At 39.1% G+C, this 15,180-nt stretch overlaps 1 protein-coding gene and 1 long non-coding RNA gene across 23 annotated transcripts in view; one reads left to right on the top strand and one right to left on the bottom strand.

Moving 5' to 3' along the window:
• On the bottom strand, positions 1–3,358 carry LOC110401168. The gene is made up of 2 exons (XR_002440297.1): positions 3,159–3,358; positions 1–1,267 (listed from the first exon to the last, which is right to left on the bottom strand). It is a non-coding gene; the product is annotated as an uncharacterized LOC110401168 (long non-coding RNA).
• The window catches only part of WT1 (Wilms tumor 1), a 244,861-nt gene that overhangs the window by 60,151 nt on the left and 169,530 nt on the right, over positions 1–15,180 (top strand). The gene's annotated exons all lie outside the window — the stretch shown is intronic.

Genomic DNA, 15,180 nt, shown 5'->3' with positions numbered 1-15,180 from the left:
TTCTTCTTTAGCTGAAAGCAAAAGGTAGTTCAAGACATTTGTTTCTGACCAGAAACTGGCAGCAATGAAGTTTTGGCCACAGGCTAAATGGAGAGCTTTTTTTCAGCTTTGTGTGTGAACACTGGAGTTAAATTAAGCACTGTTCTAAGCATTGATCTGGGCTATCTGTTTGTATCACCAGTTTATATTATTGCTTTGTGTCATATTTCCTTGTAGACTTGAATGATTGGAGAACCTAATTTACAGTTGCACCCATTTATGTATAACCTGTCTCACACTGTGGGAAGATGCACACCTCCTACACCCATATGGGACAAGATTTCCAGGGGAGGAAGCATGGTTCACATAGAGCTGAATGTCTGTCTACTCCTTCCAGAACTCAGTAATTTCTGTGAGTCATGGCTTCCCTGTAAGGCAACGTTTTGCAGTCCACTACGATTGTTTCTCCTTTGGGAGAAGTGGTCCTTGGTTGTCTTAGTGTTCTGGATCCAGTGTAGCCACCTCCTGGGGAAATTAAGCTGGCCTGTCCTGTTCTTATCTTAGCTGCTGTTTTAATTCCCTTGCTTGAGCTGGTCGAGGCCTGCACATGAACATATGGCTATGGAACCTGCCAAAATGAGTGCCGAGTTTTTCATCAGTACTGCCAAGGTGCTTCCGTCCGAGGTTCGTTCTTTGAGGAAAGAGAGTGAGTTGCTGTCAGCAGGAATCAAGAGCAAGGTGGGACAGGATTGCCACAAAGTTTGAATGTGCAGCTGGGCCACTTACAGAGAAACTGTAATTTCCTGTGTAAATCTGCATTTTGCTTCTTCTGCCGTTTCAAGGCATGTTAGCTTCTGATTTCTCTTCACATATTCCACACAATCTCTTTCAGTTACCCACATGCAGCTAAACAAATCACATAACCCTTTGCTGTGATCCCCTTATCCAGCAAGTTAAAGCACTTGGCGTTGTTCTGTGGTTCCATGAGCATCTAAAACTTCTCCGTTTAATGCGCCAAAGAAAAAAACTGCTACTGCTGAGTCCCCAAAATGGTGTTTGGTTCCTGTGCTTCTGATGAAGGGCTGCTGGTCTGCAAAATGAAAACTCACGATCACTGTGGTAAGCTAATATTGTCAGAGCCATGTTGTGTGACTTGACGTTTGTCCAAGTTGTAAGACCTTGAGAAAGAATACAGTGAGAATGGTAGCTGGGGCAGCCTGTTGTTTAGTGCAGATTTTCAGGTGCAAAGTTTTTGTCAAGTTCAGGAGTAATTGAAACCGATTTCTTACTGCATGGAAAAAAAAAAAACCATTAAAAAAATCCTTTTTGATCACCTGTAGATTGTAGCTAGACAGTTAATTAGTGTGTAAATGACTATTTCTAAATTAGAGTGAAAATAAATGGTCTTATTTCTAGAATATTATCAAAGATATGGGAACGCACTTTGCTGGCTTGATTCTGGACTAGAAAATTCAGGATTCTATATGATTCTTGAGCAATGTGTATGCTTTCTGTACGTAGATCACTTTGGAACTGAAACTCAACGTTATCAGCATGGTTTCAACAGAAACCCCTTTTACTCTTTATTCTCTGAAATAACTTGTTCTGTGCTTTAGAATTAAGGGTTGAATTGTTTGTTTTTTTGTTTTATAGGACAAAAATTACATACTGCACCATTGAGAATATGCCAAAATGCTGAGAAAGCTCGAAACAGAAAGAAACCAATCTGTTCAGAGTTCGTGGTCCATCTAAGCATAAATGTGGCAAGGAGCTACACCAAAGGTTATTCTACTGTTGTCTTTTCTAAATCAGCATTAATTGTGATTGGCTTTCTGTGATGACGCATACACGATCGATTGTAAAACACATAAATAACGGTGGATGGGATCAGTTACATCTCCTTATTGCCCACCAAAAATGAAATGCATGTCCAGGCTGACTACTCCATTTGGTTTTGGAGCTCTGCAGATATTAGAATTGCATACTTGTGCACGCTTCAAACTGTTGCCATGTTTATTAGTATGGGCTAACTGGATCCCAAAGCATTAGATGGCTGTGAAAATGGGACACCAAACTTCGGTTTCTTCTGCAGGCTCACAGTGGTGTGAGGTTCTAGAACTTGCTTTTGGGTCCAGGAGTTTGCAAGGTTGGTGCTTTAGCACATAGCTTTTAGCCTATCTTCTGTGGGATGTAATTGTAATTCTGCTCCCGCTGTGCTACTAGTTTCTATTCATATTTTTTGTAAGAAACCAAAACGTGTACATTGGTGTTAGCAGCAGCTTTCTTTTTGCCTGCATACCCCGATTTGATTTATAATCTAGATGTTGTCAGCATCTGACTCTAATTAACTGGATAAATGAAGTTGAGAAGATCTTGACTGAATTAGCAGTTGAAGAATGCATCTTACCAGAAGCAGATGGAGAGAAAAAACAGTGTGTTTAGTTTATGGCCATTCCCCTGGTTTATGGCCATTTCCTATTTTAAGGGGAAAAGTTCTGCCAAATCAATTCTTGTCAAATGCTAATTAAATTATAGTGATGATTAATCCTGATGTAAATACATTATTTCAATGTTTAGGAGACTTATAAATAGTTAGAAGACTTAAGAGGAGTTGTGAGTACATACTTAACCTGGAGTGCATTTGGGAGAGAGAAAATGCCAATTAGATAATTCAGTGACAGTTTATATAGTTTAAGTTATCCTTTGTAAATAATGTTTGTTGTTTTTAGCCTTTGCTGTAGATAGAACTCAGCTAAATCTTTTCGTTGGTGAAAAATTCCTCAGAGTGACATTTGTACCATTCTCTTCAACAGACTTGTCTCACAGAAATCTTAGCATATTACAGAAAGAATAAAAAAAAAAAAAAAAGGACAAGCATTGCCATTTGTAGGCTGTGGAAAAAGAAACGGTGAAGCAGGAAGGTACTCCCGAGGGTCACCGATCAGGCTCAGAATAAAATCAGCATTTGCTAGCTAGCTCCATCCAGTTGTTAAAGGCTGGGGGAAGAGTGTCCTTTCATGGCATTTTCTACTAAATAACACTCAACATGCCAGGAAATCTAGTGAATAAATTCAGTGGTTGCATTACCCTATGCACAGTCTGATTCTTTCTTGTGATTACTATATGTGGGGGAAAAAAAGTGTGAAAATAGTACTTGATGAATTAAAAAAATCCCAGACCTTGCTTTCAGAACACCTTCTCTGCTGTGGGGGGAGGTGAGCCCCTTACTGCATGTCCTGGTGAAGAGCTGTTAACGCTGTTGCTGTGCTGCACAGCTTTTTTCCGGCCAGCCGCTCTGGTCACCAGTCAGTGCTCCTCAGGAATGCGTTTGGAGGCAACCTTTAGGGAAAGCTCCATTCGGGTTCCAGATTGATGAGGTAAAGCAACAGACCTTAGCGTTTCCTTAGTCCATCACAATGGCGCCTGCAACACCTCAGTTCACCACTGTGCTGGCAGATGGATAAAACAAAGTTTGAGGTTAATTTATTGATAGTGGAGAAAAGAGATCTCTGCTCCTTCATCTGCAGCATTCTGTGAATTATATGCTTATCTAAGGTGAAATGCTGACTTTTTTTCTATGCACCATAATTTATTACGCATTTATGGCTAATAGATAAGAGGCTTGCAAGTTTTTCAATGGTACACACTATATGTGTACCAAAGTTGGAAATAAATATCTTCTGGCTTTTGTTGGGAGGTTGAAGTTTATCTGAAATCAAAACGTAAGATAATTTCAGACATTATGCACATCTGTAGCCTTAAAAGCAAAAGAACAAAAAACCCCACAACTCAATATTTATGTCAGAATAAATAGCCTAATTAACACTAAAAGTACATATCGCTTTAATAAACAAACAAAACAAAACAAAAATGTGTGGTAGATGATTGCATCTGCAATAGAATGGAGAGAAATAGTACGTGTGAGAAAGTGACGGCTAGTGAAAGGAACATAACAGTATCCTGTTACACATTTGCATCAATTACCCAGGGCAAAACACTGTGTCACTGAGGGAGCATTCTGTGGTGGCCACCAGTGTTTTCCTAGGTGAAAGGGTAATTATTTTGCTGTTAGTTCTTAATTTATTAATAGTCAGCACCAAATGTTAGGGTAAAGGATTATTCCAAACACAGTGACAGATCAGCTGTGTGGAAGATGTAGTGATTTTGCTGCTGATAAGAAAAGCTATTAGTGTAAAGATAAAGGTCAGTTAGGCATCTGAATGCCATTGACTGGTATTTAAGAGAAAATGAGGAGTGAAATGAAACTCCGTTCTTGTATAACTCGGTACAAGAATACAGAGGTAAATGAAACTACTAGCCGTTCCACCTAGCCATTTTTGTTGTACTAGTATTATAAAAGAAACAGCCAAGAGCCCAATTCAACCTACATTTCAAAGACTGAGTTTTACTCGACAACCCTATGCATGTGTACTCAGACTGATGCAGACCTTACTAACGAAGTTACAATGTTCTATACGGATACAGACTTCATTTGTTTTGTTACTGTTAAATTTTCAGTGTGAAGTGCTGTAAAAGCCCCATACTATTGTGATTTGAATTCCTTGCACCAGCACCAATTTCCTTAACTCTCAGTAGATGTATGTACTGTAAGTAACACTCATGTATTTCTTTAGATTTTCAAATTGCAAACTTATCAGTGGAGATTTTGGGGAGATGGAAAGGTTTAAAATATGAGTTTGTTTTTGATTACCTGTCTGAAAGTTCAGATGAACTGCTTTCTTCAGGTTGTATGCCTAAGAATGTTGCTGGGAAACCAAAAGCTCTTAATCTTCTGCTAAACTTAAACATGTCTGTGTAGAGCACATGAGTGTAAGACGGTGTTGAGGACTGTCCAAAAGGAATACAGAGTCCTTGTGCACTTGCAGAGGTGATATTTAAAAGGCAAGATTGCCCTGAGGAGTGCTTACCGTTAACTTGTTCTCATTTGAACCAAGAGTGCTCCAGTAGTGCAGCTTTTTCTACTGGAGAAAATATGAACTGGTTTTGACTTCACAGATAAAAGAAACCTGAAAAATTTGTTTCACATTTGGCCAAGTTTCTGCAGCATTAGATGTGGATGACTTGTATGCTGGACAGCTGAGTGCAATACAGCATTCACACTTCATATGTACAGTATATAGCTACTTAAATGCTTTGGTTCATGTAGGAAGAACAAGAGGGCAAGAGGGCTTTTATTCTTGGTTCTTTTTGTACTCCAACATCTATCAAATTCACTGGGTGGAGTGCAAGGAGAATTGCTTGCCTGTTTCACTTCTCTAGGCTCAGTTTTTTTCATCAGATTAAATCAGAGACAACTTGGGTAAGGTAAACGTCCTAAGTGGAATGAAGAAAGCTTTCAGAAGTCTAGGATTCAAGGGGTGGTTTCACGCTAGGAGTGAAAAAGCTACTCCCTAAGTTGTTCTGAAGAATATCTCAATTGGTAGTTGCTGTTTGCTTTTGTATTCTGGGATTAGTGTCCATAAGCTAAAATCACAGCCTTTTCCGATAGCTAGCATAAACAAATTTTATTGCCATGCTGCATAAACCTCACAAAAGCAAAAGCTCAGTTTTTCTTGAATGTTTGCCATCATTCTGTGGAGTGAATTCAGGAATCTCTCCTTCATATACCACGTTTTTTGTTTAGTGATAGATTTATTTTATTTTTAAGGTGAGAGGCTATACAGGAGATGGAGAGAAAGATGCACAGAAATATGCTATTTGATTTTAAAAACAGTGGAATACTTCCTTGCCTAGTGAAGAATGTAACTAAATGCATTAAGAAGCCATTACCTCTCCCTGTCTCCTCAAGGCCGGTGGAGGAGAGCGAAGGGGTTTTGCCTTGTTGTAAACACTTGGAGACGATGGCCAGGGCAGCAGGGTCGTTCCGCACAGGCACCACTGAATAATGGGGCAGTGGGACAGGTCAGAGGGAATGGGATTAGCTGTCTGGGAGGAGGGCAGCACAGAAATGGGAATCCTGTAGCCTACTACCAAGTTTAAACACAGTTCAACAGTTGCAACTGAAGCTCGCTCAGAGTCATTTCTGTCCTTTCACAGATTCAACAGCTTTATTGTTCGTAATAGCTCTGCGCAATAGGCCACCTTAGGTAATTTTAACCGTCATTTATATAAATGCTGCCTTTCTTAATTTTGAGGAGTTTTAAAATGCTCAAATCCTGTGTAGTAGGATAGGAACCAGCATTATTTTCTGGTGAAGTGGCATTCTGCGTAAGTTGAATTGAGTGGAAAAGGGTGAGTTGTTGGTGAGGTTCCACCTTTATTGTTGCAGACTGATCTTTCATACAGGATCTTCCTTTGCATAAAATTGTTGCAGTGTTATGTTGTTTGTGCTTTGTATTTTTCTTTTTTTTATTTCGAGATGTCTAATAAGTGAGTGCTCAGCATGTCTCTGTGCTCCAGGTTTGATCATGCTTAGCCATTTGCTAGCTCTGCCAATGAAAAAACCACAGGGGGTTGGCAAAGCTATTGACAATGCCTCTTGCAGTGTCTGAGCACAGTAATAATAAACTGGGCATTGCCCTTCGTTCTGTCTGGTTGGAAAAATCACCTGTGAATTTACATGTAACAACAAACCAGCTGCTGTGGAATTTGAGTCCAACCTATGACCTTGCTTACCTGAACTGCTTCTGATGTTCCTAAAACAGCTGGATAAACACAGCGTAGGTGACAGCTTGCGAGGGTAAAGGAAAGAGGATATGGTGCATATGATGAGACAATCACATAACTTTTTGTTGCAGTTACTGAAACTGATTATATGGAAAAAAAGAGTATTTAACTTGTGTTTTGCTTCATTTAATGCAGTTAAAAGAGAATAATGACAATTCAATACCATGTGGCCAGCAAGTCCAGGTCACCTTGATAGCTGCTAGGAAAAACAATTCAAGGCAAAAAATGTAACTGGGGATCGGATAAATTGGGAATTTTGCAATTAGATGGTTTACATGCTGAAAAAATATGAATTTCTTACACGAAGCTTATGCACAGTGATGCAGTTCAGGAGTTCTGCAGAAGTGATAGTGCCTTCCAAACAACTGTTGCTGTGAGTAACAGTATATTTTGTGATAAGAACATGGCCTTCACTGATGTTTCACTTTGGCGCTGCTGATAGCACCTCAAGGACCCTTGCTGAAATGTGGCTGAGCAATATGTCTCCTTGTAGCAGGTGGTTTTTCAGTTTCTGGCATTATTAAGCTGCATGAACAATTAATGGCTGAAAGCAAGTGCCAGCAGCCACAAAGACTTGTTTCACAAAATCGAGCCCCACGAAGAATTTTTATTTTGAATGTAACAACTGCAATTTCTCCAAAGACCACTGTTGGATTGTGCTGCTAATTCATGATCGTAACGCTGTTCCAGTGAAACAAAACAGAGCACGTTCCCCCAGAACAGGTTATAGTGCTTGAAAAAACACTCCTTGCAGGTAAGCAGAAATGATTCAGATGGGTTCAGGTAAGTGAAAGGAGTGACAGAAGCCTGTTTGAACACTAGAGATGCACAGCCATTATTCCAATTTCTCAGCCTTATGCGTTTGGACTTCACAATTTGAGTACATTGATGAGTGTAAATAAGCCCCATTTTTACTGGCACTTCAATTATCAGCTTAGTGAAATGTATCGGAGGTGCCATATTGCTAATGGTTACAGCACTACAGTATGTTTAAATAGTGAGAAACTCAATTCTTAACTCGGGTGCTGTCATAGATACCTGGATTTTTAAATACCAGTGAGATCTTTCTGTTCAAAAGGTTTGACCTGTGTTACTCTGAGCAAGCATTTTTGGCTAATAAATCATCATGGAGCTTGTAACTCCTGCTTGAACTGTAACATCTCGATTTGGGGAAAAGTCTGAAAGAGAAATTTCAACTGATGAAGAATGCTGGCTATATCGTTCCAATAATTAATCATCATCACTGTTAAAGTAATCTTCTCCCTCAGTGTGAGCTTTTCTAGCTTTGGCTTCTAGCAGCTGCATCTCATGAGTTGTCTTTTTTTGTTTGTTTGTTTCCTGAATTAAAGATCCATTGCTTATGAGAAGCCCCCTTGCCCCACAAGCGGTGGTGGGCTCTGATGAAATCTCTTGCTCAGTGTCTGAGGACAGCACCGTGCAAGGTGTGGTTTCAGTGCTTGACATGGATTCGCTCTCATCCCTGCATCTCCTCAGTATTTTTGCTACTTGTACAAGATCATGTTTTGCTCTAGGAATTTTTTTAATTAATAATTACCTCCAAATTCTCTAGTTATTCTAGGTTTTTAGGGTTTGCGTGAGATTGCCATCTTGAAAGTGATCTGCATCTTTTCTATTTCTACAGCATATTTGGCTGCTGTAGAATTCAAGTGAGAGTAGATGACTCGTGTAACTAATACGGCCCAGTTCACCGATGTCATAAAATCACTGGTAGCGAAAGTTGTATATTGATCCATTTTATCTCTAGTCACTGATGAAGACAGCGGTGCTGGCTGAAAGGCAGGTCTTCGAGATCACTGAAAACATCCCTCTTCAAAGACTTGATGTTTACTGTAGTTATTTTTTGCCATCTCTTCACTGGTTTTCAGTCTTTTTGTGGTGAAGCTCATTAATTTTTGTACAGGGACAAATTTCTCTTTAAAGAAAATGTCATGCTGTTGCATCCATTGCAGGCTGTATTTAGTGTTAACCCAGTTACCCTTATCAGTTGGCTTTTAAAAAAAACATGTTTGTCGAGCTCTACTTTTCATATAACTGTTGATTACTGTTAATTATGCTTCTATCCTTAGTCCTGTTTGCATATATTATTTAAAATATTTACATTTTGCCAAGCGTCTGAACTATACTGTGTATATTTTATTTTATTTTTAATGCTTAGTAGCAACAGCTTAGATAATTTGATGCATCCTTATTTTGGAAAGTAGATCTTATCATTCTGAAGAATATTTAAAAAGAATTTGCAACAGTTTTTCAGCAGCTGTTTTAAATGAAGACTGAGTGTATGAGTGGGAGCTGGGGGAGGGAAATACAGAAACAGGAGCTACAGAATCGAGATAGCCAAAGTTATGTTTACCTTAGCAAATGTGACGGTGTGGTAGAAATGTCTCTACAGATTAGAGAAATCAGTGTTGAGGACTTGATGTCTATACTATGCACGTTTTGGGGTACTTTGACCTAGCTCTTATCTGGTACTGCAAAGGGAATACCTGCATTTGGAGTGTAGGTTCTGGTTCAGTTTCATCTCAAAGAAACACCATCGATATGCTCCAAGGCTGCTTGCTGTTGCAGACACAAGCATGGTAGGTGAGAGCAGCGGCTGAAGCCCATCTGTGATCTGAACTAAATGGTAATATAGACACCCTCCAAGTTAACGGTGTTTGGGCTTTACAAGCTACTCTTGGATTCTCTGTTGTGCAAAATAGGATCCAGTTACCGTGTCGGTAACTTTTTGTCGTGTTACGTGAATGCAGGCAGTGCCCCACACTGCACTGGGACAACAGTTTCCTAGCACGTGTCAAGTATCCACACAGGTTTGTTGGGATGGTGCATCCCTAAAGAAGGAAAGCCCTCATTTCAAAGAGAGGCACCTGCTAGCACTTCCGTTGTGCTGTGTAAGAGGCACTGTGTTATCAAATGTACCAAGAAAATAAAATAATTCTGTGCAGTAAGGTCAAGTTTAAATGTTCAGAGAACAAAATGTAGCAAATATCTCGCTGATAATTCTTTTCCTGGATGAGAATAGCTGTGGCACATTTTGCAGAGCACATACCAAAACAACTCTTCTTATGGAAGTTGAGGTACACTATGAATACTTCATGAGTTGATTATTTATTTATGATAGTTATGGTTTCATTAAAAATGGCACTACCTGCTGGGCAGCACAGCTATGCTTTTAACAGTTTTTATCAGGTTGTTAAAATTACAGATAATGAATATTTCAGTAGTGAGAAAGAGCAAACCATATAACTAACTACATTTGTTCAAGACTGTGTTGCTAAAATGGCAGTGCCTGTTAATTTCTGTAAATAGCTAAAGCTGCATACTAAGAAAGGGAGGCGTAAGGTTGCCTGTAGCAATTTCAGTAAGTCAAAAGAGTAGTAACAAATGAAGTAACAAATTAGTGTCTAGCTCATGTTGGGCATAGAAAAATTAATGCTTCCAGAGAAGCAGATCTAAACTGAGGGAGAATTAAATGCGTTAATGATTTTTAAAGGGTTACTTTAATTTTTACCCCCACATCAATAAAATGATTAGTATACACCGGTAGAAGTACCGTATTATAGGTACAGATAGCCAGCTTTGCTACTTACCATATGTGATTGGAATCATGTGTGTTAAATTGTAACTACAACATGATTTTTTTGTTGGTGAATTAGCTTAGTGTAGTTTTAACAATTTCCACTTGGTGGAGCTTTATGATTGAATTTTTAATACATACAATTTTTAATATCTGTGATTCAGATTTCGCTTCTGCATTGTAATGAAACAAAAGTAACTCTGGAAGAAGTGAAATGGAAAGCAAATTTCAGGTATTTAGTGCTCTCCTTCATTTGATTCTTAGATCAAAGATTTTTTAGTAAGGCATGATCATACTACATTTCTTGAAGTGATCAGTTTTCTCCCTATTTAATGTCAAAATCAGCTGTGCTGTAAGCAGACGCCTGGCCCAGGTGACTTCCTGAGATCCCTTTCTGCCTAAATTATTCCAATTCTGCAAGGCAAATATTTCACTATGGCTCATGATAATGGGCACAAAGTCACTGACCTGACTGTCTCACGTTTTGGTTTAACTGATTTTTAAAGCGGAAAATTTTGAAACAAGTTACATTTTGATAGGATTGAGGAAGAATGAGGAACTTAGCATGTAGATAAGGAGAAGGTCATCTCCTGAGGGCAATTAATATACAGTACGCGAGAGAATTACTTTACCCACCATCAAAATACATCTGTGTAAGATGTAGCAACATTTCAGCACTAATAGCAGGCAATGAACACGGTCTTTCACGCATTTTGTTGCCTAGATGAGCATTGCTGTGGGAGACCTGAGTTCTCTCTTATAAGTGTTACCTGTGGTTTAAAGAGAACGTGCCACGGAGGGCTTTCCACTCCAATCTTCCCATGCATTTTTCCTGTTTACCGAGTGATTCTTCCATTCCTTATGCCCTTTGTTCAGACTAGTCTCATTTTCTAGATTTCTGAATTATTATTGTAATACTTATCTGAAATTAATGTTGTTTTTTTCTCAGATACTGTTTTATTTATAATGTTTACCATATACATTTTTTTTTTAATAAATGATATAGAATCATAGAATGATTTGGGTTGGAAGGGACCTTGAAGATCATATAGTTCCAATCCCTCGCTATAGGCAGGGATAATATAATGGGAATTGTGAAAGCAAAAAGAAATTGAGAAGGCTCTGTACTACTTATTGAGAAGGCTCTGTACTACTTAGGTATAGATCTGATCAGATATTCTCTTTGTTTTCTTTTCCCCTGTTCATATCTGAGGTGGGCACAATTCATGTATATGCATCCAAGAATTTTAAATAGTCTGGAGTAGTCTCATGCTTTAAAAATCATGAAATGCCATTTTTGAACATTTTTTACTTCAGAATCTGGAGTAGTACACAGGGAAGGAAGGAGGAGGGACAATCATAATGACAGGATTGATTCTGGTTTTAAAACAATAACTTCCAAATAATAAAATAATATTTTCCAATTTTAAGATACAAAATATTTGCTAATGAACGGGATGAATCTATGCAGTAGCTAGCGGGCCTCCCCAAAACTGAGTGAAGGGAGGAATGTCCCGGAGGTTGAGCGGAGGCCTGAACGCATGTCTGGCAGCAGCCGTCTGATGCCGCAGTGATGGAGCAAACCAAAGTAGAGAAAACCAGGTCACGTTGTCTGGGGCTGCACTCAGTGCCACGCAGCTGCGCCCCGGCCGCCTCTAGAGGAAATGGGGCTGGGCCCTGGGGCAGGGCAGTGTGTGCTGAGCAGCCCCATCCCTGCCTGCACTGCCTGCACCTGCAGGTGCCCACCGACACTGCCGCTGCAGTGCGCTTGTTTAATAAGGATGGCTTTTAAAAATGTATCAAATGTTCCTAATGAATCTTTAATTTTACTGTTACCCGGCCGCCCAACTTTGCCAGACTAGGAGGCAGGAGAAGAAAAAAGCTTAAGTGGAAGAGCTGACAATAAGGATCCTGGGGGAAAATGTCTAGAGAAGGAAACAGCTTTCCATGCAGGCCAAACTTCTTCTGTTTATAAAAAATACATTGATTGGAATGCTGTGTGTGCATTTAATCCATGTTACACTCTTCTATATGTAGGCATGTAACTTAAGGCAGTTCAAATAATCTTACCGCTGTAATTGAAAACCTTTGTTAGGGTGATTTGTAGGAGATAGATGGAAGCAGATGAAGAATGCTTCCTCCTTTCCTCACACCTGCCAGAGTGCTTTGGAGATGGATGAGCATGGTTCTTCTCCAGGCACCGCTGACAGGGGTGGTGGTTAGTTTGATGCAAAAATGGGGGCTGTTTTGTCCTAAGTATCTAGTATTTCACAATTTACTGAAGGTAGTAACTCCTACTCAAGGGAAAAAGCTGATAGGAATCCACGTATCATACCAACTAGTAGACCTGTTGGGTCTTGTCTGTGCTGCTGCAGTTTATGGCCCCATGGACAGAGGGGGCCTGCTGGTATGAAGAAGTAACAAGGGCAATCTGGCAACCTGAAGCCAGGATTTAGCCTGCGTTTGATACAGCAAAAGGTGGGAAGGTAATGCTGTCACAGGAAGAGCGAGGTTTAGCTTGTAATGACAGAGCTCAGTGCATGACTCAAGTTAATACTGCAAAATGGTTCATGTGTGGGGAGCACACCCAGGGTGTGTTACTAGGACTGTTTTATCAGAGTCTCTTTTCTGTTCAGATAAAGTTCCAAAAGCAGAAATTGCAGAAGTAAGCAAAAGCAAATCCAGCTAAATCAACTTTTTGAAACTGAAGAGCATGTGTGAAGAACTTAAATATTGTAGGTTACCGGTTCACATATAACGTAAGTTGATGTTTAAGAAATTTAAGTGCTTCTAAACATTTGTTTTAAGGTGTGACCCATAGAGGGAGATGTGGGAGAAATTATCTGATGCTGATGGTCTACTGAAACCCTTCCTGGCCTTCTGCCTTAGGAAAGTGTGTTGCCTTTAGTTTTGGACAGTTTGTAGAAGAAAGAATCTGGATGTTGGCATAGAGGACAGAGCAGGGCAGCCGTGCTGGAGCCAAGGAATAGTGTTTCATGTGTAACTTCCAAATTTGACAGTCAGGTGCTTAGCCTAAATGTTTTCCAACATCCAGTGTAGTATTAATGCTTTCTGTAACATTTCTCTGGCAATTCAACAGTGTCAGCTCAAGTCAATGCTAGACCTATAATTTTTTATTAAGTAGCTATGTTTGAAACTTTGTGTTTTTAAAAATGATAGCTACCGCATAAATGGAAAATAAGTGGTTAAATATTTGTGAAGAACTGTAGTGTTTCATGTGTTGTGGGATGTAGTGACTATCCCATCTACGTTGGTTTATGCAGACAGGAATGCTTCATAAATACTAACAAATGAAATGGTTTAACATCTCTGAGACCAGGAGCAGCCATTACCTGTTTTATAGGTAAGGAAAGCCAGAAAGAGACTCGTTTCTTATTTGCGGTAATGCAGCCGTTCTGTGGCAGAGTTGGGAAATCTTCGTCTGATGATTTATAGTTCTCTGTTTTAGTGGGAGATAACTCATTCTCATTTGATGTTTTTTTCCTTCACACCCCTCTCATGTGCATACAGAACATTTCAAGGCTGTTTTGCAATTACGTAGTTATGTTGGATTAAATAACATATATCAAGATCTTACAAAAATGAGTAGGTCATTGCATTTTTTCTAAATCAATTTTAGCCTACCCATCTAAAAGGGTATATTTGCCTTCAAAGGAAAAATAGTTTGGAGATCTCTTTTCTATGCTGTTTTTTCCTTCAGCCACAGTGGCTGTTGCATTAAATAAGCAAGCAAGTAAAATATCTGATGTATAAAAGGTAGCATTTTTAACACAAATGAACTAATGCTTACTCAGCAGAACTGCAAGACATTTGGAAACACAGGAAGAGGAATTAATGATGGAGAAATTGTATAGATGCGCTGTCTGAAAATCATGCTAAATGAGACAAGCGGCATTGGGTCATTTATTTATTTACTTACTTATTCACATTGAGATGAAAAAGAAAATTTGTTCGTTTTAAAGATTTTGGAGTATCTTATACGGTGTTTTGTTCACTAGTTAGCGCTGCAATGTTTACTTCTCAGAAAGCGTCAGTAAAATATTAAATATAATGTCCATTTCACGCCATTAATGAGCATTTTGTTGCATGCTTGGGGGATACCTTTAAATGCTCCACTAAGCACCGTGTATAATTTGATCTTCATATGTCATTTTTTGGTTCTGAGTGAGGAGCGGTATGAGAGTAAATTCAAACTACGAAAGCTAGGACATGACCTGCTAGTGCTGTAAATAGCCATATTGTTAACTATATAGAACAGGTTACTTTTATTTAGATTATTTAATGCAAAATTACTGCAAGAGTTTAGAATAAAATATGACTTGCTGTGTCCTTGCTTTGCTTCTCCTTTAGTCACGTTTTAGTCAAATGATCTAGTCAATGGATCCTGCATTTTGATGGCTCTTAAATTTTGGATGTGAGCAGCAGAAGTGCTTTCATTTAATCTGATGCATTGGTTGTAGAACAAATTTATTACTTTTATCAATGATTAGTTTTCTTGTTTTCTTTTTACATATTTTGTTGAAAACATTGTAATGTGTCCTTGAAAACTAATGCAAGATTGCTTATTATGGTGTGAAAATACAAAAATGGGAAATGATTTTTCTTTAGCATGAAACTGTAAGCTCTCAAATTGCAAGGCTGCACATCCAGATATGTTTATGTTACTTTAGTGGTGTGTTCCAGCCTTGAATAGCTTAGATTTTCTTTATCCTGTCTAAATGTATTAGTCCTGTGTAAAAGTGGTTCAAGAATAGTGATCTTCCTGGGACTAGGTGTGTGGAGAGTAGGCGTGCATCTCTTGGGAAGAGAAGGTAGGTTTGTTCGCTTGGGGTCTTGTTTTGCTGCCATCTTGGGGGAAGATTTTGATGGATTTTACATGTTCAGAGGCTCAGCCTGGA

The sequence above is a fragment of the Numida meleagris genome, chromosome 6 (genome assembly GCF_002078875.1).
Source record: "Numida meleagris isolate 19003 breed g44 Domestic line chromosome 6, NumMel1.0, whole genome shotgun sequence".
NCBI lineage: Eukaryota > Metazoa > Chordata > Aves > Galliformes > Numididae > Numida > Numida meleagris.
This window is presented reverse-complemented; position numbering and strand designations above follow the sequence as displayed.